The following is a 17739-nucleotide window of genomic DNA, read 5'->3' as shown; positions in this document are numbered from 1 at the left end:
GAGTGTCCCTCGGTCTGTCTGAGGCTGGGAGCCGAGGCTGTGCCCGGCGCGGCGCGGGGCGTCCCGGCAAGGAAGAGGCTGTGCCTAGGAGGTGGGGGCGCCGGTCTGGGGCTGGGCCGCCGCGGGGGGCGCCGGGCCGCCGGCGGGCAGGGCAGTCGTCCGTCTGGGGCTGAGGCGGTGGCGGTGGCGAACTGGCCGGTGCCCGTTTGCTCCCAGGGACAGACTGGGCTGTGCGCCGTCGTCCGGGGGGTAGAGGCGCGAGGTGTGGCGCTCGGGGCGGGGAGAGCGGCCCGAGGTGGCCGCGACGGCGGCCCGGCCGGCTCCGGGCTCCAAGGGGCGGGACCCGCCGCTCCCAGGACGCCGGGAAACCGCTCCCGAGACTCGGGCGCGTGTTTACCCGGCTGCGGAGCTGCGACCGCCCCGGGGTGGGCGTGAGAACGGCCGGCAGGAATAGGAGAGCGAACAGGCCTGCGGACGGCTGTTCCCTGGGGTGGGGGGGAGAGAAGTTAGATCGTCCGGGTAAGTTACTGTTCCGGGATCAAACTGGAATTGCGTTTTGACAGGTTGGGAGGAAGACAATACCCGGTGTTTGATAAAGGAGTCTGTGCTTGGAGTACTTGAAAGGCTAAAAGCGTGCATTCTCAGTGCCTTATCTTTTGCACAGCTGTTTACTAGCCTTACCCCGAGGATGAGAACTTTCCCACCGTCTTTTTGGAGAAGCTCTGGGAGTGTTGTTTCCGCTTTGAACTACAATAGCACCCCTTCACATACCAGCACAGATAATACTCTGGATTAGGCCTAATTTACAGAAGCAGTCTTGGTTATCTTTACCAGAGAACTGTTCCTTCTGCCAAAACATCTTACTATCATGAGGAAATAAGCATTTTTACAGAATTACTTAGTTTTTTTCAACTAACCGACTCTTTTGTCTCCGAATAGTGTCCATTCCTTTTAGATTGTTGAAATACATTATTTTCTTCCGGAAATGTGGAAGAAAGATTTGAAATAGCGAGAATCATACATGTTAATAGAAGCTGTGATTAAACTTGTCCTGCAATTTTGGAATCAGAGAAACCTTTAGAGATCTGGTATGACTTGTTTTAGAGTTGAGAAACGAGGCCCAGGGAGATGAGTGACTTGCTGTGGGTCCTACAACTAGCTGGCTGGGGATTGGGCCAAAACTAGGATCTGGGCCTCTCTACGCCCCCATTTAGAGAGCTCCTTTCACTATACTCCTGAGCCTCTTATTCTTCATTGATGGCATTCTTCACCACCAATACTGGTGCCCATCCCTAGGTCTTTGTGCGTAAAGTTGAAAGAGCCTCGCTCTGATTCTGACACCCTCAGCTACCACAAGTAACTGATGAGATTTTTTTTCCCAAACTGAATTTAATAAAACATTTAGAGTTTTCATAGGCCTGTAACTATATTTTCACCCAATTATAAGCATGGCTCATTGTTGCATGCATTCAGTAAAACCCATACATAGGTCAATATTCTGTCCCACAAAGCCTAACTGTTCTGTTCTGTGCCCCAATACCAGCATTTAAACAAGTTTTGTATCAGACTCTGATTTTAAGTTAAAACACCTGTGTTTGCTAGGCTATACCGCCTAGTTTCCATGTATTTTCTTGTTGAATTACAGCAGTTTCTTTGTTATGTGTCACAGATTAACCTTCAGAATTGCAATAATGTCAAATGATTCTGATCATGTTCTAGTCGGTGAAACTTACATATCAAAGTTGTACCTTCTGTTCAGTTACCCTGGTGATTATTGAAAATCTGCTTTGCGTGTTGCATTATATTCGTTGCAAGAGGAGAAAAAAAAGAAGTGTAATATATAGACTTTGCCCTCAGGAAAGATAAGATGTACCCTTATGAGTCTAGGAGACAATCTAGTACATTCTATGAATACAAAGAATGCTGTAGGTGTTCTGGTTAGAGGGAGATGATTGAGGCCTCAGGAGTCTAAAGAACTTCCTGGAACACTTGGGCCTTAAGCTAGCCTATGAGGGTTTAGATTTACAGAGATACTGGAGCAGTTACTCTGTGAGGGAAAAGCGAGAATATGATGTGGAGATTAGCTTTGGGGGAGGGGAATGGAGGGAAACTAGGATGAGCTGGCAACTGAATTTGGGAGACTGTAAGGAAAATATCACACAGTTGGAAGGATATTTGTCTGGAAGGGTTTGAGTACTAGATTGAGGAGATTTTCTAGGGCAAGATATGGGGAGCCTTTGTAAGGTTGGAAGCCAGATATTAGTGTGATAAACCAGCAAGATGAACCTGTCAGTGATCTACAGGTTGAGTTTGAATGAGGGGAGAATGGAATGTACCAGCGTTGACAGTAGCTGTTGCAGTTACCTAATATGAAGAGATGAGAACCTAGGCTAGGGTAGAGTCGGTAAGAAGGATGCATGGCAGGTGTTTTTGTTTTTATTGTGGTAAAATATATATAAACAAAAAATTTGATATTTTAACCGATTTTAAGTATACAGTTCTGTGGCATTAAGTACATCCACATTGTTGGGCAACCATCACCACCTTCCATTCCTAGAACTTTTCATTTCCCCCCTGGAAGCTCTATGTCTGTTAAACGCTGACTCCCCATTTCCCTTACCCCCAACCCCCTGGCAACCATTATCTACTTTTTGTCTATATGAATTTGACTACTCTAGGTACCTCATGTAAGTGGAATCATACAATATTTATCCTTTTGTGACTGGCATGATGTTTTTAAAGTTCATTCATGTTGTAGCATTTGTCAGAATTTCCTTCATTCTTAAGGCTGAATACTATTTCATTGTATGTATATACATCCATCTTTGTTCATTTATCTGTCAATGGATATTTGGTTTGCTTCCACCTTTTGGCTGTTATGAATAATGTTGTTATGAATGTGAGTGTACAAATGTCTTTTTGAATCTATGCTTTCATTTCTTTGGGGGTATATAACCGCCAAATTTTATATCCCCACCAGCAATGCACAAGGACTCCAATTTCTCCACATTCTCACCAACACTTGTTGTTTTCTGTTATTTTGGTAATAGCCCTCCAGATGGGTGTGAAGTGGTTTATTGTTGTAGGTTTGTTTTTTTTTTTAACTAAAATTTTTTAAGTCCAACATGGGGCTCAAACTCACAACTCATGACCACGAGTCACGTGCTCCACCAACTGAGCCAGCCAGGTACCCCCATTGTAGTTTTGATTATATTTCCCTAATGTTTAATGATCTCTTCTTGTGCTTATCAGCTTTTGTATATATTCTTTGGAGAAATATCTGCTGTGCTTGTTTTGGCAACACATATACTAAAATTGGAATGGTACAGAGAAGATTAGCATAGCTCTTGTGTAAGGAAGACACAGATTTGTGAAGGTTTGGACTGTTGTGTGTCTTGCCTACTTCGTTGTGTCCAGAACTTGCATGAATACATGAAATGATTAAACAGACAAATACTTCAAGGATCTGATTACTGGTGACTGAGGGCAGCATATTTTCCAGGTTCTTCAAATACTAATTAACCATTAATTACTGGATGTCTCATGCCATATTGTAATATTCTTATTAAATTTTCTTTTAAAAAATATCTATTGAGGGGCGCCTGGGTGGCGCAGTCGATAAGCGTCTGCCTTCGGCTCAGGGTGTGATCCCAGCATTCTGGGATCCAGCCCCATATCAGGCTCCTCGGCTGGGAGCCTGCTTCTTCCTTTCCCACTCCCCCTGCTTGTGTTCCTTCTCTCGCTGGCTATCTCTCTCTCTGTCAAATAAATAAATAAAAATCTTTAATAAAAAAAAATCTATTAAGTTCTTTTTTTTTTTAAGATTTTATTTATTTTTATTATTTGACAGAGCAAGCGAGAGAGCACAAGTGGGGGGAGCGGGAGAGGGAGAAGCAGGCCCCCCGCGGATCAGGGAGCCCAGTGCGGAGCAATGCAGGGCTGGATCCCAGGACCCTGGGTTCATGCACTGAGCTGGAGGCAAACGCTTAACCGACTGAGCCACCCAAGCAAGCGCTCTGCAATTAAGTTCTTTTACCATTTTTTAATCCAGTTGTTTGCTTTTTTGTTGTTGGGTTGTAGGAATTCTTTATATATTCTGGATATCAATCCCTTATCAGATATAAGATTTGCAAGTATTATGTGCCATTCCATGCATTACCTTTTCACTCTGTTGAGTGGCCTTTGATGCACAAGTTTTTAATTTTGATGAATTCCAACATACATAGTTTTTTTGTTGTTGTTTTTGCTTATGTTTTGGTGTTATATCCAAGAAATGATTGCCAAATCCAAAGTTATGAAGCTTTCCCCCTAAAAAACTCTTATGTTTAGATCTTTGCATGCAGATATCCCGTTTTTCCCAGCACCATTTGTTGAAAAGACCGTGTTTTTCCATTGAATGGTTTTGGCATCCGTACTGAAAATGACTTGATTATACCATGCAAGGGTTTGTTTCTGAACTCTCTATTCTGTTGGTTTGTGAGTCTGTCTTTATGCCAGTATCACATTGTTTTGATGACTTTATAGTAATTTTTGAAATCTGGAAGGGTGAGACCTCCAACGTTGTTCTAATTCAAGACTGTTTGGCGGCGGGGCGGGGGGTGTTGTGGTCCTTTGAGATTCCAAATGAATTCCAGGGTGGATTTTTTCAATTTTTGAAAAAAAAAATGCCATTGGGATTTTTAAAATAGGGATTGCATTGAATCTATAGATTGGAGCAGTATTGACATATTAAGTCTTACAGTCCATAAACACCAGATATCTTTCAATTTATTTGTACTTTTAATTTCTTCCACAACATTTTGTGGTTTTCAGTGTAAAAATCTTTCATCTCCTTGGTTAAGTTTATCCCTAAGTATTTTATTTTTTTGATACTATCACAAATAGGATTGATCTCTTACTTTTCTTGTTGGATTGTTCATTGTTAATGTACACAGCTCATTTTTGTATGTCAACTTTTTATCCTGCAGCTTTACTGAAAGCATTTATTCTAAGAGGTGTGTGTATGTAATCTAGAATTTTCTACACGTAAGATAATGTCTTTGAACAAAAATAATTTTACTTCTTCCTTCTCATTTGAATGCCTTTTATTTCTTTTTCTTGCCTAATTGTTCTGGCTAGGATTTCCAGTATTATATTGAATACAAGTGGTGAAAATATACATCCTTGTCCTGATCTTAGAGGAAAAACTTCAATCTTTGACCATTCACTGTGATGATAGCTGTGGGTTTTCCTTTATTATGTTGAAATAGTTTCCTTATATTCCTGGTTTGCTGAGTGTTTTAGCAAGTATGTTTTAATGAAAGAAAAAAAAAGTTTCTTTATGGGTGCTGAGAGTGTCTCTAGCCTGGTGACAGGGAAAATTCTGCAATCATTGGCAAAACAACATGTTAATGTCCGGTTGATGTTTTAGGCATCATCTGTGTACATTTGCAGCATATTTTGGCTGAAAAAAAAATAGTACTATAGTTAGTAGGGAAGACTGACACTAATCAAATAATCATACAAATATATGCTTGAATAACTATAGTATAATTTTGTTCACAGCTGTATTCCCAGCATCTAGCATAGTGCCAGGCACACAGGTGCTCCGTACAGTTACTCATTGAATTCAGAAGCAGAAGACTTAAGATTTAAGTCAATAAGCTAAAAACTATATTGCTTATAATTTTTTAATGGAAAAGCATTTATTTTTATTTTATTTTAAACCATCTTCCCTGTTAACCCAGTCTTGGTACAATGGTAACAAAACAAAATCAGACTTCACCACTGTAAAAAGAAACAGGCAAGTGACTTTTTCTAAAACACAAGTGTCTTTAAAAGTGAGGCAACATCTTGTAAGTTGATAGTGGAAGTTGGTTATCAGAATCCAAAATTTCAAAGGGAGGCATAACTTAGAAGAAACTTTTCAGGTGCCTGTTGACTCCAGATTTATAATGCATTTCAAATATTCAGTAAATTTGCAAAACAAGGTCAGAATTCTTTTAATGCAAACTGCAGTGGTTTTTAGAAACCTTTTTTTAAATTTTTAAAATTTTGACAGTCTGTAAATTTGACATTGCAAATTGAGTTTTTACACCATACTATCTCAAATAACATAGAAACTTCAAAAATGTATAATGTGCTCTTATGTAAATTGATACTGAATCCATGTAGTGAACATTATGTTAGGTTTGGAATAAATAGGAATCACTTTAATCCAATACATAGAGCATCCTTTACATCACAGGATTCAAAAAAGTTTTTTGAGCATTGTTGGAGTTTTTAGATAGAACATTGGACTGGGAATCAAACCTCCATTCAGATTCTGACTACTGTTTATAGGTTTGTGATTTTAAGCAAGCCATTTAACCTGTCTGGGGGTTAATTTTTGTCCAGAGAGAGAGAGCGAGCGCACATTTTACAAAGCAGCTTTGCCATCTTGTGTTTGCTATTCAGTTCTTTCCCTTCCTGTTACCACTTTCTTACCAGTGTGAACTGTTTATTGAACATTCTGCCAACCACATCTCTGCCATTTGTTCTTCCACTCTCCCTTTCCTTCTCTATTCTCTGTATTGCTACTACATTTTATGTTTCTAAAAAAAAAAACCAATTTGGGCATGTTATCTCCCTCCTTAAAAAACCTGTGTTAACTTTCCACTGCTTATAGGATAAAGTCCAAACTCAAGAGAGTTTGTAGACCATGTCCAACCTTAGATTTCCCATCACTCCAGCCATACCAAGTTGTTTCTTGTTTCCTGTGCTTCTGTTTTTCATGTGTTTATCCCAGTGCTTGGAGTTCTTTCTCTTTGTCATCCAGGAGACTCTGAGAAGATGATTCATCACCCACTCCAGGGGTAGATTTTGATTACTCCAAGCCAGTCAGTTAAAGGCATTTACCTGTAAACTGTTATTTGTCCCAGTCAGATTGAAGGGAAGGAGACATCCTATTTCTGAGGGAGAGGACCTTTTCCCCTTATTGTATATGAACAAGAGAATAGATGACCCCAGTTGCCACTAGCAGCTGTCTTGTGACCATAAGGGATGATGAAGCATGCCTGGAAGATGGTAGATCAGAGAGAATGAACGTAGGTCCATGATAACATCATTTTAGACACATACTGTACTGGGTCCTGGGGCTTTCCCTTCCGTGGGACTTCTCCACCTGACAGATAAATTCCTTATTGTTGAAGCCATTTCTTTGGAGTTATTTGCAATCAAAAATCTCCTTATTGAAACAATCATGTTTATTCTTCAAGACCCAGTTCAAATATGACCTTTACCAGTAGTCATACACTCACTACCTTAGTACTTTGGCCCACTCTTCCAGCCCTGTTGCACTCTATAATCACTTGCTTGTATGTCTGATTCCTCCACATAACTCCTTGTACTTTGAGCCAAAGCCTACAAGATAGAGCACAGTGTCAGCAGTGAGTTGTTAGGATGAAATAATAACATGAAAAGGGGTTTTGTAAACAATTTTTAAATAAACTTGAAGTATGTTACTGTCTTTAAAGGGAAGTGGAGAAATCAGTTAGACTAGATGTAGAGTGTTCTTTGCTTGTCCATAATTATTTTCTAAAAATGTTCACTTAGATAAAAAGGTTTGACAGTCTCCTCTGGCCACAGTTCCTTAAATTTTATGAAAAGTCTTACTAATGTTGGAGTCCTGGAAGGAGCATTAATGAATTGTATGTTGTTACTGTGCAATTTCTCTCCTCCCTCCCTTCCTTCCCTTCCTTCCCTTTATTTCCTTCCTTCCTTCCTTCCTTCCTTCCTTCCTTCCTTCCTTCCTTCCTTCCTTCTTTAGGAGATTTGAATGCCAGAACTAACTTCAAGTATAATATGTGTATTTTTTTCCCCTATATTTTGAAAGTGTATTCAGGTCTTTTTTATCTGGGATTTATTTGTGAATTGTTTTTTAGAGAAAAATTCCATAATGGGCTTCATAAGACCTAATTATTCTTGTCTTCAGACTTTCCCAAAATATTTTTTGCTTGCTTGAGACCGTACATGAGAATTTTCTGGTAAGCAAAAAAAGCTTTGTGGCAGAACTAGATGAATCGTAGCAAATGTTAGTAATAACTTATGACAGAGAAATCTCATTATAGCCTTAATTACAAAGTCATAGTTCTGTCACATGCTTCAACAATGAAGTCTGACAGAAGAGGAAGGATGGAAAGGAGAGTTATAATTCCTGTCTCAGTATACTTCACCATTCGTTACCTGGGATGAAGTTTAATTTATAAATTAGGCACACTAAGAGATGAACGACAGTAATACACTTGATCTTAGCCAAAAGGCCAAGATACAATCAACAACAATAATAGAACAATTTTAACAATATAATGTAATAAAAGTTATGTGAATGTGGTCCCTCCCTCTCAAGATGTCTTATTGTACTGTACTAACCCTTCTGGTGATGATGTGAGATGATAAAATAAATGCCTGTGTGATGAGATGAAGTGAGGTGAGTGACCATAGGCATTGTGGCGCAGCGTTAAGCTACTGTTTTACCTTCTGACAATATACACTGCGGAAGGTGAACCCATGGATAAGGGGAGACTACTGTAGCTTCACTTAAAAATTATTTCTAATAATTGAATATCTCTTTTAATGATTCCGTTACTGGTTTAGATTTTCTTAACCTATTTAGAATGATGATCTATGAGATTTCCATAGTGACTATTCCTAGGTTGTTCATGACTCAGAGATTATCTTTTTTAAATCATTTAAACAGCTAAAAGATAACAAATTTCAGACCATGTGAGATATACATTTATAAAATAGGCATTTTATTTAAGAAGTATTTCATAACTAGAAATACTAGGAGAACACTAAGAATATATAGTTTCATTTTATTGTCAAAAACACAGATTACCGCCACCCCCCCCCCCCCCCCCCCCCCCCCCCCGCGAAGTTAAGCTATGAGCCAAAGTTCTAAGAACCAGGCTCATCTCCTCATTTCTTTGCATTCTTTCCCTCAATTTCTAGTTTAGAAATTCTAATGGTTACACTTAAGAGAATGTTGCATAGATTAGTGGAATGCGATGTACTTTTATATTCTTTTAAGAATGCATTTTTAATAGGAAATAAAAGTATCAGCAGGGGACTGACAGCTGTTTTGAATTACAATAGGTTATATTAGAAAAAGCCCACATGGGCTTAATAAGATTCTCCGAAGCAAAATTCTAACAAGTAATCTCTATTTGCAGTAATACCATGGAATTTTATAGAAAAATGCCATTTTAAAAGATATCTTATGGTAACTACACTTATCATGGTGAATATTGGGTAACGTACAGAATTGTCAACTCACTGTGTTGTACACCTGAAATTTAATAAAACATATATGTCAGCCATACCAAAAAAGATACCTTCATTTAATATATATAAAATGTTTTCTGACTTGACTTTTTTCATGGTGGTTGGGTAGGGGAAATACTATTTTTAATACAGGATCTTGAGCTACTAGCTACAGATCCACACTCTTTTATTTATAATTTAAATTTCCAAAAGTCCTGAAAACCATTTTTTAGGGAGACTCATTTGATGACAAACACTGATACGACCTGGATTCATTTGGCAATAAAACCTGATCTAAACTAACATAGCTTAGTTTAAATATTTAATATACTTTACTGTAAAATTTTAATTTGTTTGATTATGGGGTGCTACGCTAAACCTAACTAGGGGGATTTACATAATTACAGTAAATAATCCACATACTGTATTACTTTCTTAGAAAAGAAAGAAAGAGGAGGGGAAAATTCTGAATTTTAGAACATATCTAGCTCCAGAGGTTTCTACCTGATGAGGGATTGTGGACCTGTATTCTGAATAATACTTTTAAACTGGTAATGGGCATTAAATATATTTTTTAATGGTGGAACTAAGATTGAAAGACATATAGTGTTTAACACTAAATAGTTTAATTCTGTAGATAAAGTTTAATTATCAAAAATGTGGGGAGAATATATAAAAAGTAGAATAAACTCACTGATTGCCTCATGGGTTTAACCGTGATTAAACATATATTACTTAAAATTAGATGCTGGAGTAGAGAGATAGGAGAAGGAAGTTACTAGCTAATTTCATTACTGCTTCTATCAGGGAGTCATTGGATAGTGGCTAAAAAAAGAGGGTATTTGGGATATTATATAGAAGTATTAGTAAGGTTGACATTTTATATGCCCATCTGGTCCCAAGATTATGGCCAGTCGGATATCAGGGTCATCAAGAATAATTTGGAGGTTGCCAAGGACCTGTTTTAGAGTGTTTTCAAGTCTGACCAAGAACTCTTACATTTGGGGGGGGGGGGAAGAAGTATTAATAAAGTTACCTATGGGGCAAGGAGAGATGAATTGAGAGTAGACAGGGAGAGCATTCTTTGAATATATCTTGTTTTGTGGTTTTGACTTTAAACCCATCTAAATATTTTACAGAATTATGTAACAGTTAATTAAATTAAAGATTCAGTGCCTAAAAATCAAAAGTAACATAAAACTCACAAGTGTTCTTCCAGTTAGTGATACACAGAGTAAACTACTCCAAGTGACTGACATACATGGTAATTTATAGGATATCTTGAGTTGGGTAATATCCTAAGGGTAGAAAGAATTACAAAAAATAAACATAAAATGATTTTCTTTATCGTGTTGTTGATGGCAGATAGTACTGACATTTTAATTCTCAGCTGTTGCGTGTATACATTGAGATAAAAGTAAATGCACTGTTACGTAGGCAGCATTGAGAATAGGGTTTTGGCATGTAAGAAAGGAGAAATAGATGAAGGATCAATGAGACTAAGTAAAAACCCTACGAATCTGAAATGAGTTGGAAGCATCAGTATAAACTCATGTATTTGTTTGTATCTATGTACATGCTTATATATGTGTGTATAAAATTACCTATCTCTCTGTACTAAAAAGGCACTTAGCTCCTATAGCACCCAGATTGTGGTTTCTAAATACCATTTTCTACTGAAAAAAATTAGAGCTTCTTTAAAGAGATGGTTGAGGGGCCTCTGGGTGGCTCAGTTGGTTAAGCATCTGCCTTCTGCCCAGGTCATGATTCCAGGGTCCTGGGATCGAGCCCCATGTTGGGCTCCCTGCTCAGCAGGGAGACTGCTTCTCCATCTCCTGCTGCCCCTCCCCCCTGGTGTGTTCTCTTTCTCTCTCTCTCTCTCTCTCTCAAATAAGTAAAATCTAAAAAAATAAATAGAGAGATGGTTGATTCCATGTCTAAGGCAAGAAAAATACAAGATATGTTTGGAATAAGATGTAATCCTAGAAAGCAAAGAAGCTATCAGAGACAGTAAGATTGTGTTACAAGGTCTTAGGAGCCAATTTGAATAAGTTTCCACTGTCCAAATGTGGGACAGTCTGTGCCTCAATAAGGATAACTGCAAAGGATTGAAACCCATCAAGTACATTTAAATCCATAAATCCATAGCATTCTTTTAAACTTGTTGATCATCATTAGAAAATGCCAGGAAATTCAAAATTTGAAAAATTTGAAAAATTTCAAAACAAATTTTTGAAAATGAGTAAATAAAAGTAAGGAATCATTCATTTATTCTGCCTTTTCTACACAAACTTTGTATCAGAAAAGTGAATAGTTGATGAGTTTCACTTTCAGAAAACTTCCAGCTAATGAATAAAGAAGGGATGATAGAATAACACCATGTTGCAACTCCTAATTAATGACCCTAAATGGTGATCATTGATAACTGTTAATATCACAGACTGAGAAGTAGACATTTTGTACCTGTTGTTGGAATTACACATCACCATCTGTGAAGCAGTCTTGGCAAAATAAATTTTAAAAAATATGGAAATTATCCTGAATCTGATCAAGTCACTAATTCTATCATTTACAGCAATTACAGGGACCAGAGGAACATATTAAACTACATCGTGGTGATACGTTTGGCATAATCCACAGTGTGGGAAACTACCAGATAATCTGATTTTTTCAACAACAAAAACAAAAAATCTCCAGAGGGAGGAAAGAGTGGGTGGGGAAGGAACCTATTTAAGAGACATAGTCATGCAGTCACAATGTATCAACCTTATTTGGATCCTGAGTCAAACAAACAAAAAAAAAGTAAACCAACTGGGGAAAGTGAACACTGCGTGGGAAGTTCATATTAAGGAATTACCGTTCATTACTTTAGATGTAATAATGGTAATGTAGTTGTCTCTACATCTTTTCTCTTAGGGATGTGTAAAGAAATATTTACAAGTGAAATAATATATGCTATCTGGAATTTGCTTCAAATAATCCAGAGGGATTGGGTAGAGAATGAATTGGGATGTAGTGATACAAGACTGACGCAGATCGGTAATCATTGAAACTTGGTGATGGACGGAGATTGTTTTACTATTCTTTTCTACTTTTGTACTTTTTTTCCTTTATTACAGAAATTGCAAAAAGTATCTTCTGCCAAGGAGGAAAAAACAAGTAATAGGAAGGAGTGAAAATAAAGAGAAGCATAGTCACTCAGAGTGGTTGATATTTATGGAGTATAATCCACAATCCAGAAACTTTTTATTGTTCACCAACAGTGCAGAACACTGGAGATTAATTTAAGATCTCTTCTTTAATCTTAATTGAGTGATGAAATAGAAACTTTAGCAATTTAAGACTTGAGTAACAAGAACAGTGTGCTGTAGACATGGAGAAGTTTAAAGAAGACATGGCTGTTCTCTTTGGAAAGGTTGGTACAGGACTGAAGACTTGAGATGCTTTCTTGTTGAGACAAAACAGATTAAAGATCAGAATGCCTAGGATCTAGTTTTGGCTTTGCCGTTTTACAATATATTTTACTTTGAATAAGTCACTTCACCTTTCTGCCTTCCCTGCCTCATTCAGGGATCAGAGAATGAAGCCTGTCCTGTCTACATTGAAGACTTGATGTGAGAATAAAATTAATTACTGTGTGAAAAGCACTTTGTAAACTATATAGTCCTCTTTTAAGATACTCCCACTATACTCATTAAAAGAATGTAAAGAAAGGAAAGACATTGCTTTCCTGTCTGTTTTAATGGAGATTTTCCCCACTTACCCTTTTCAAATTGTGGTTAAAAGGGGCACCTGGGTGGCTCAGTCCTTTAAGAATCTGCCCTCAGCTCAGGTCGTGATCCCAGGGTCCTGGGATCGAGCCCCAGAGCCCCATGTCGGGCTCTCTGCTCGGCAGGGAGCCTGCTTCTCCCTCTCCTTCTCCCTCGCTTGTGCTCTCTCTCTCAAATAAACAAAATCTTTTTTTTTAAATTGTGCTTTAAAAAATTATATATTATATCATAACATTTACTATTTTAACTGGCTTTAAGTGTACAGTTCTGTGGCTTTAAGTACATTCACATTGTTGTATCAGAATTTCCTTTCTTTTAAAGGCTGAATTATATGTTATATACCATTTTGTTCATCCATTTATCTGTCTGACGGACACTTAGTTTGCTTCCACCTTTTGGCTATTGTGAATAATGTTGTTATGAAGATGGGAATACAAGTAGCTGTTTGAGTCCTTGTTTTCATTTTTTTAATACCCAGAAGTGAAATTGCTGGATTATATGGTAATTCTGTGTTTAATTTTTTGAGGAATCAGTGTGGGTTTTTCAAATAATTACTTTATTGTTTGTGTATTTTGAAACATCTCAACAGAATATCATATTTAAGGCTATATGTATTCTGTGATTCAGGGGTCTTTTTTTTTTTTTTATCCCAAATACTAGTGCAGTTTTTAAATCACACTCTTCTATGAGGCTTAGACTGTGCCCAGCAGATCCTGAGAAACAATTTTTGGATTGAAAAGCTTAAAAAATGATTAAAAATTAGTCTTTCCTTATGTAACATTTATTTTTATTAATTTTTTAAAAAGATTATTTGTTAGAGAGTGAGAGAGCATGAAAGAAGGGTGAGGGGCAGAGAGAAGAGAAGACTCCCCGCTGAACAGGGAGCCCAACGACGCAGGGCTTGATTCCAGGGCCCCGGGATCATGAACCTGAACAGAATGCAGACCACCCAGTCATGCAGGGTAGAGACATCATCATCATTCCCTTCTTCCTTCCCAACATCCCCTCACCAATTTTGTGCTCTGTTCTATGATAAGGGCTTCATAGGGTTTATCTTAATTTTTTATTATAGATAATCCTAAACAAAAGCAAAATAGTGTTTTAACATGCAGACCTACATTGCATAAACAGGACCTAGAATATCTGTTTCAGTCTTATATATCTGGACTGCAGTATCCTCTTCCTGTGTTTCTGCTACAGCAAGTGGGTAGCACAGGATGAGCTGTGGGGTTGAGGAAGGAGATAGGAAAAATTTTTATTGTAGTTCTAAGAAAGGCCTCTACTAATCGTTATGAGGCTGAGAGTTTTGTCTAATTTTTTACTTCTTGTTTTACCTAAGAGGCCTTGTCGATGTCTCTTCTAGAGTCCTTCCTAGCTGACATTTCTCAAAACTTGTTCATCATCAAATCCACTTCTTTCACTAGCACCTCTGTATACAAGATTCTTTCTAACTATAGACTTCGGAAGAAATTTAGGAGGAACATTCTTCATTTGTCATGCCAACAAGTGGCCCTTATTAAGGCTAATGCCCCATTATAGATAGCTTGCTATCCCTTTTCACTGAAAATTTAAAGTAATGGGGTTTTCTCCCATATTTATTTGGGCTCTCTTAGTCTCTTAGTCTAAAAATAAAATTTTAGTACAGAATTATCGATAACTTCTAAACTATTATTATCTTCCCATTTATAACAACTTGAATAATTCATGGGACCATTTGCATGACTATTTCCTTGATGATCTGGTAGTTTGGAATTTGATGTCCTTAAGAAGACGGCCTTGGATAAGGATACCTTTGAGTGTTTGTACTCATGTTCCTGTTTTGTTTTGTATTCTGCTCCCCTGTGCAGGCTTACTGTCAGGCTCACTCAGCATGTTTTCGTATCTCTCCAAGTCTACCAGTGGAGCCTGCAGAAACTCATGAAGAAGAAGTACATCCTTGTATTTTTTTTGTTTAACATTTTCGTAAGTTGGTTTTCAGAAAATGTGAGTTTTTGGCTTTGAGTGTAGATTATGAGAAATTCCTTGTTTTTCCTTTAAATTCAGTTGCTTTGAATATATTGTCTGGTTTCAGTTCTGTTTCTCTCTGCAAATCCTTTGTAAACTCAAATCTAGACTCAGATTTCTCATTGCCTTCCCTGAATCATTCAGAACTACTTTTTTATACACAACTAAGCTAACAGTAAAAACAGTTGTCACCGATAAGAACATCGATTTTATTCATTCACTCAAATATTGTGTGCATGGCTCAAAACTAGTCTTCCTGTCATGAACACAAAAGTTCTAATGGCACCATTATCTTATAAGACAGTTGATGGGGCAGTTCCGTAATCTGTTGTGGAGGGCCTCATAATCATTTCCACCCTTGGCATATAGGCCCTTTTTCCTAGCTGTTGGAGAAAACCTTTCTCATTCCTTTGAGAGCTACCTCAGTTTGGGGGATATAGCTGCTAGAAGGCAGCAAAGCCTTGGGTGTCAGGGATGGGTGGGGCTACACAGCTCCCGCTGTGGTTGCTGTAGTTGTCACTACTCTAGCCCAGGCTGCCCCAGCAGGTCTCAGTTACTGCTGCCAGAGGCCCAGACAAGGGGGATAAGCAAAAGCCCAGGAGCTGAGAGTCAGGCTTCCAAACTTTTTCAGCCCCGTATTCCCGTTTTTCCATTCAGGAGGCTCTTATTCTGAGGTTTTGAGGTCTGGATGAAGCATTTTAAATGGGAGCTCTGAGGTAAAGGATGCAGAGTAATTTGCTTATTCACACCTTCACTGTGCAGCCACAGGGGTCCTTTACCCACCTCCTTTCAGGAATTGGCCTCAGGTTTAAATACCTAGAAACTGAGTATTTCAAAATACCTCAACATCTCTAAGATGTATCTCGTTCAGGCCAGGTCGGACCTGGCACAAGATGAGGCCCCTCACGAAAACCCTTATGATGGGCTACTTCTGCTTTCCACTGTCAGTCCATTTTATCTTATTTAATTCTTAATGTGAAGTGGGTGATGGTGTCCTCATTTTAGGGATTAGGAAAGTCAGATCCTTATTAACACTTTCAGGACTACAGCAAGAATGCTCTAATAAGTCTTCCTGCATCCAGTATCTTCTGCCTTCAGATCTTCTAGTAATGTTCTAAAACAAATGTAAGTGTGCTTCCTTCCTCCTATTCTATGCTTTGTTCCAGTAGTTCCCCCTTGTGTTCCGAATAAAGGCTCAACACTTTAGTGTGGAATTTGAGGCTTTTTGATCCAACTCCTACCCATACACTTAAACATATGTACTTCTTAGGCCTTAGACGCTATCAGTGTTAATGGTAATAGTTAACATTTATTCACTCGAATGTTGTGTCTACTTTGTGTTCTGTGGTGGATGGTAAAAAAGATAAAGCAGCTGAGTGCATACCCTTGGGAAGCGTATAGTTCGGTGGAAATGTAATTATGCTGCATTATTAGCAGATAATAGAGGTATGGGGCTGTGAGAACTGGGAGTAGGACACTGACTGGGACTGGAGTTATTCCTATTTATTCATCCCTTCTTTTCTACCTTGAATGACCTTTCCTTTTTTACTTGATGCACTCCTATTAATTCTTGAAGGTCTGGCTCTAAACTAGGAAATCCTCCTATTCAGTGTGTAATCACTGCTGTATTCCCAGGGCGTATCTAAAGTGCCTTGCACACAGCAGGTGCTCAGAATTGGATGGGTGGGTGGATGGTTGATCAAGCATAAACAAGTGTCGTCCTGGGGCGCCTGGGTGGCACGGTGGTTAGGCGTCTGCCTTCGGCCCAGGGCGTGATCCCGGCGTTATGGGATCAAGCCCCACATCAGGCTCCTCCGCTATGAGCCTGCTTCTTCCTCTCCCACTCTCCCTGCTTGTGTTCCCTCTCTCGCTGGCTGTCTCTATCTCTGTCAAATAAATAAATAAAATGTTTAAAAAATAAAAAAACAAATAAAAATAAATAAATAAATAAAAATTAAAAAAAAAAAAAAACAAGTGTCGTCCTGCCATCAAGGAACACACAGTCTAGCTATAAGTATTCAGAAAGGTACTTTTGCTTTGCTTTCATAAGCTACCCTTTCAGTTGTCTTTTTTTTTTTTTTTTTTTTTTTATATGAGAGAGCCTTTTAAGTGCCAAAAGTAACACTCTCAGGTGTGTACTCACTTCCCATTTCTGGAATAGAACTATATTTGTCTGCTCTGGAAATTTTTCCTTCAAACATTTAGGGGGAAAAAACTTGCAAAGATAACATCATTCATAGATACAAGAGCCTGAATGCCAAGCTTGGTTCTGCAACTTAACAGCTCTGTGACATTGGGTAAGTAACTAAGCCTTCCATGCCTCATATTCCTAACCTCCCAGTCTTTCCTTGTGCAAAGTGGGAATAATAATAGACCTACACCTCACATGATTGAGAAATTTAAAGAATTAATTCATGTACACTGCTTAAGACTGGCTGGCTGATAGTCAGTAGTCAGTAGTTAGGATAATTATAATCATGGTGTACATATATCTCTTCAGATTTTTATTTCTATAAGAAGCTTATAACAAACATTTAAATTCTAGCCATAAGCCTTCCATATCAAATTTAAGCATTTAAATATAAGCCAAAACAATTTAGATAATTCTGGGATCTTAGTAATACAGGCTTGAGGGCTCAGTATAGCATAACCTTTTGCATATTTTTGAAATTTTTCATGATGC

At 38.3% G+C, this 17739-nt stretch overlaps 1 non-coding gene across 1 annotated transcript; it reads left to right on the top strand.

Moving 5' to 3' along the window:
* Positions 1 to 3285: 3285 nt before the first annotated feature.
* LOC117796254 lies at positions 3286 to 3390 on the top strand. Its single transcript, XR_004620618.1, has one exon. It is a non-coding gene; the product is annotated as a U6 spliceosomal RNA (small nuclear RNA).
* Positions 3391 to 17739: the final 14349 nt, after the last annotated feature.

The sequence above is a fragment of the Ailuropoda melanoleuca genome, chromosome 14 (genome assembly GCF_002007445.2).
Source record: "Ailuropoda melanoleuca isolate Jingjing chromosome 14, ASM200744v2, whole genome shotgun sequence".
In the NCBI taxonomy this organism is placed as follows: Eukaryota; Metazoa; Chordata; class Mammalia; order Carnivora; family Ursidae; genus Ailuropoda; species Ailuropoda melanoleuca.
This window is presented reverse-complemented; position numbering and strand designations above follow the sequence as displayed.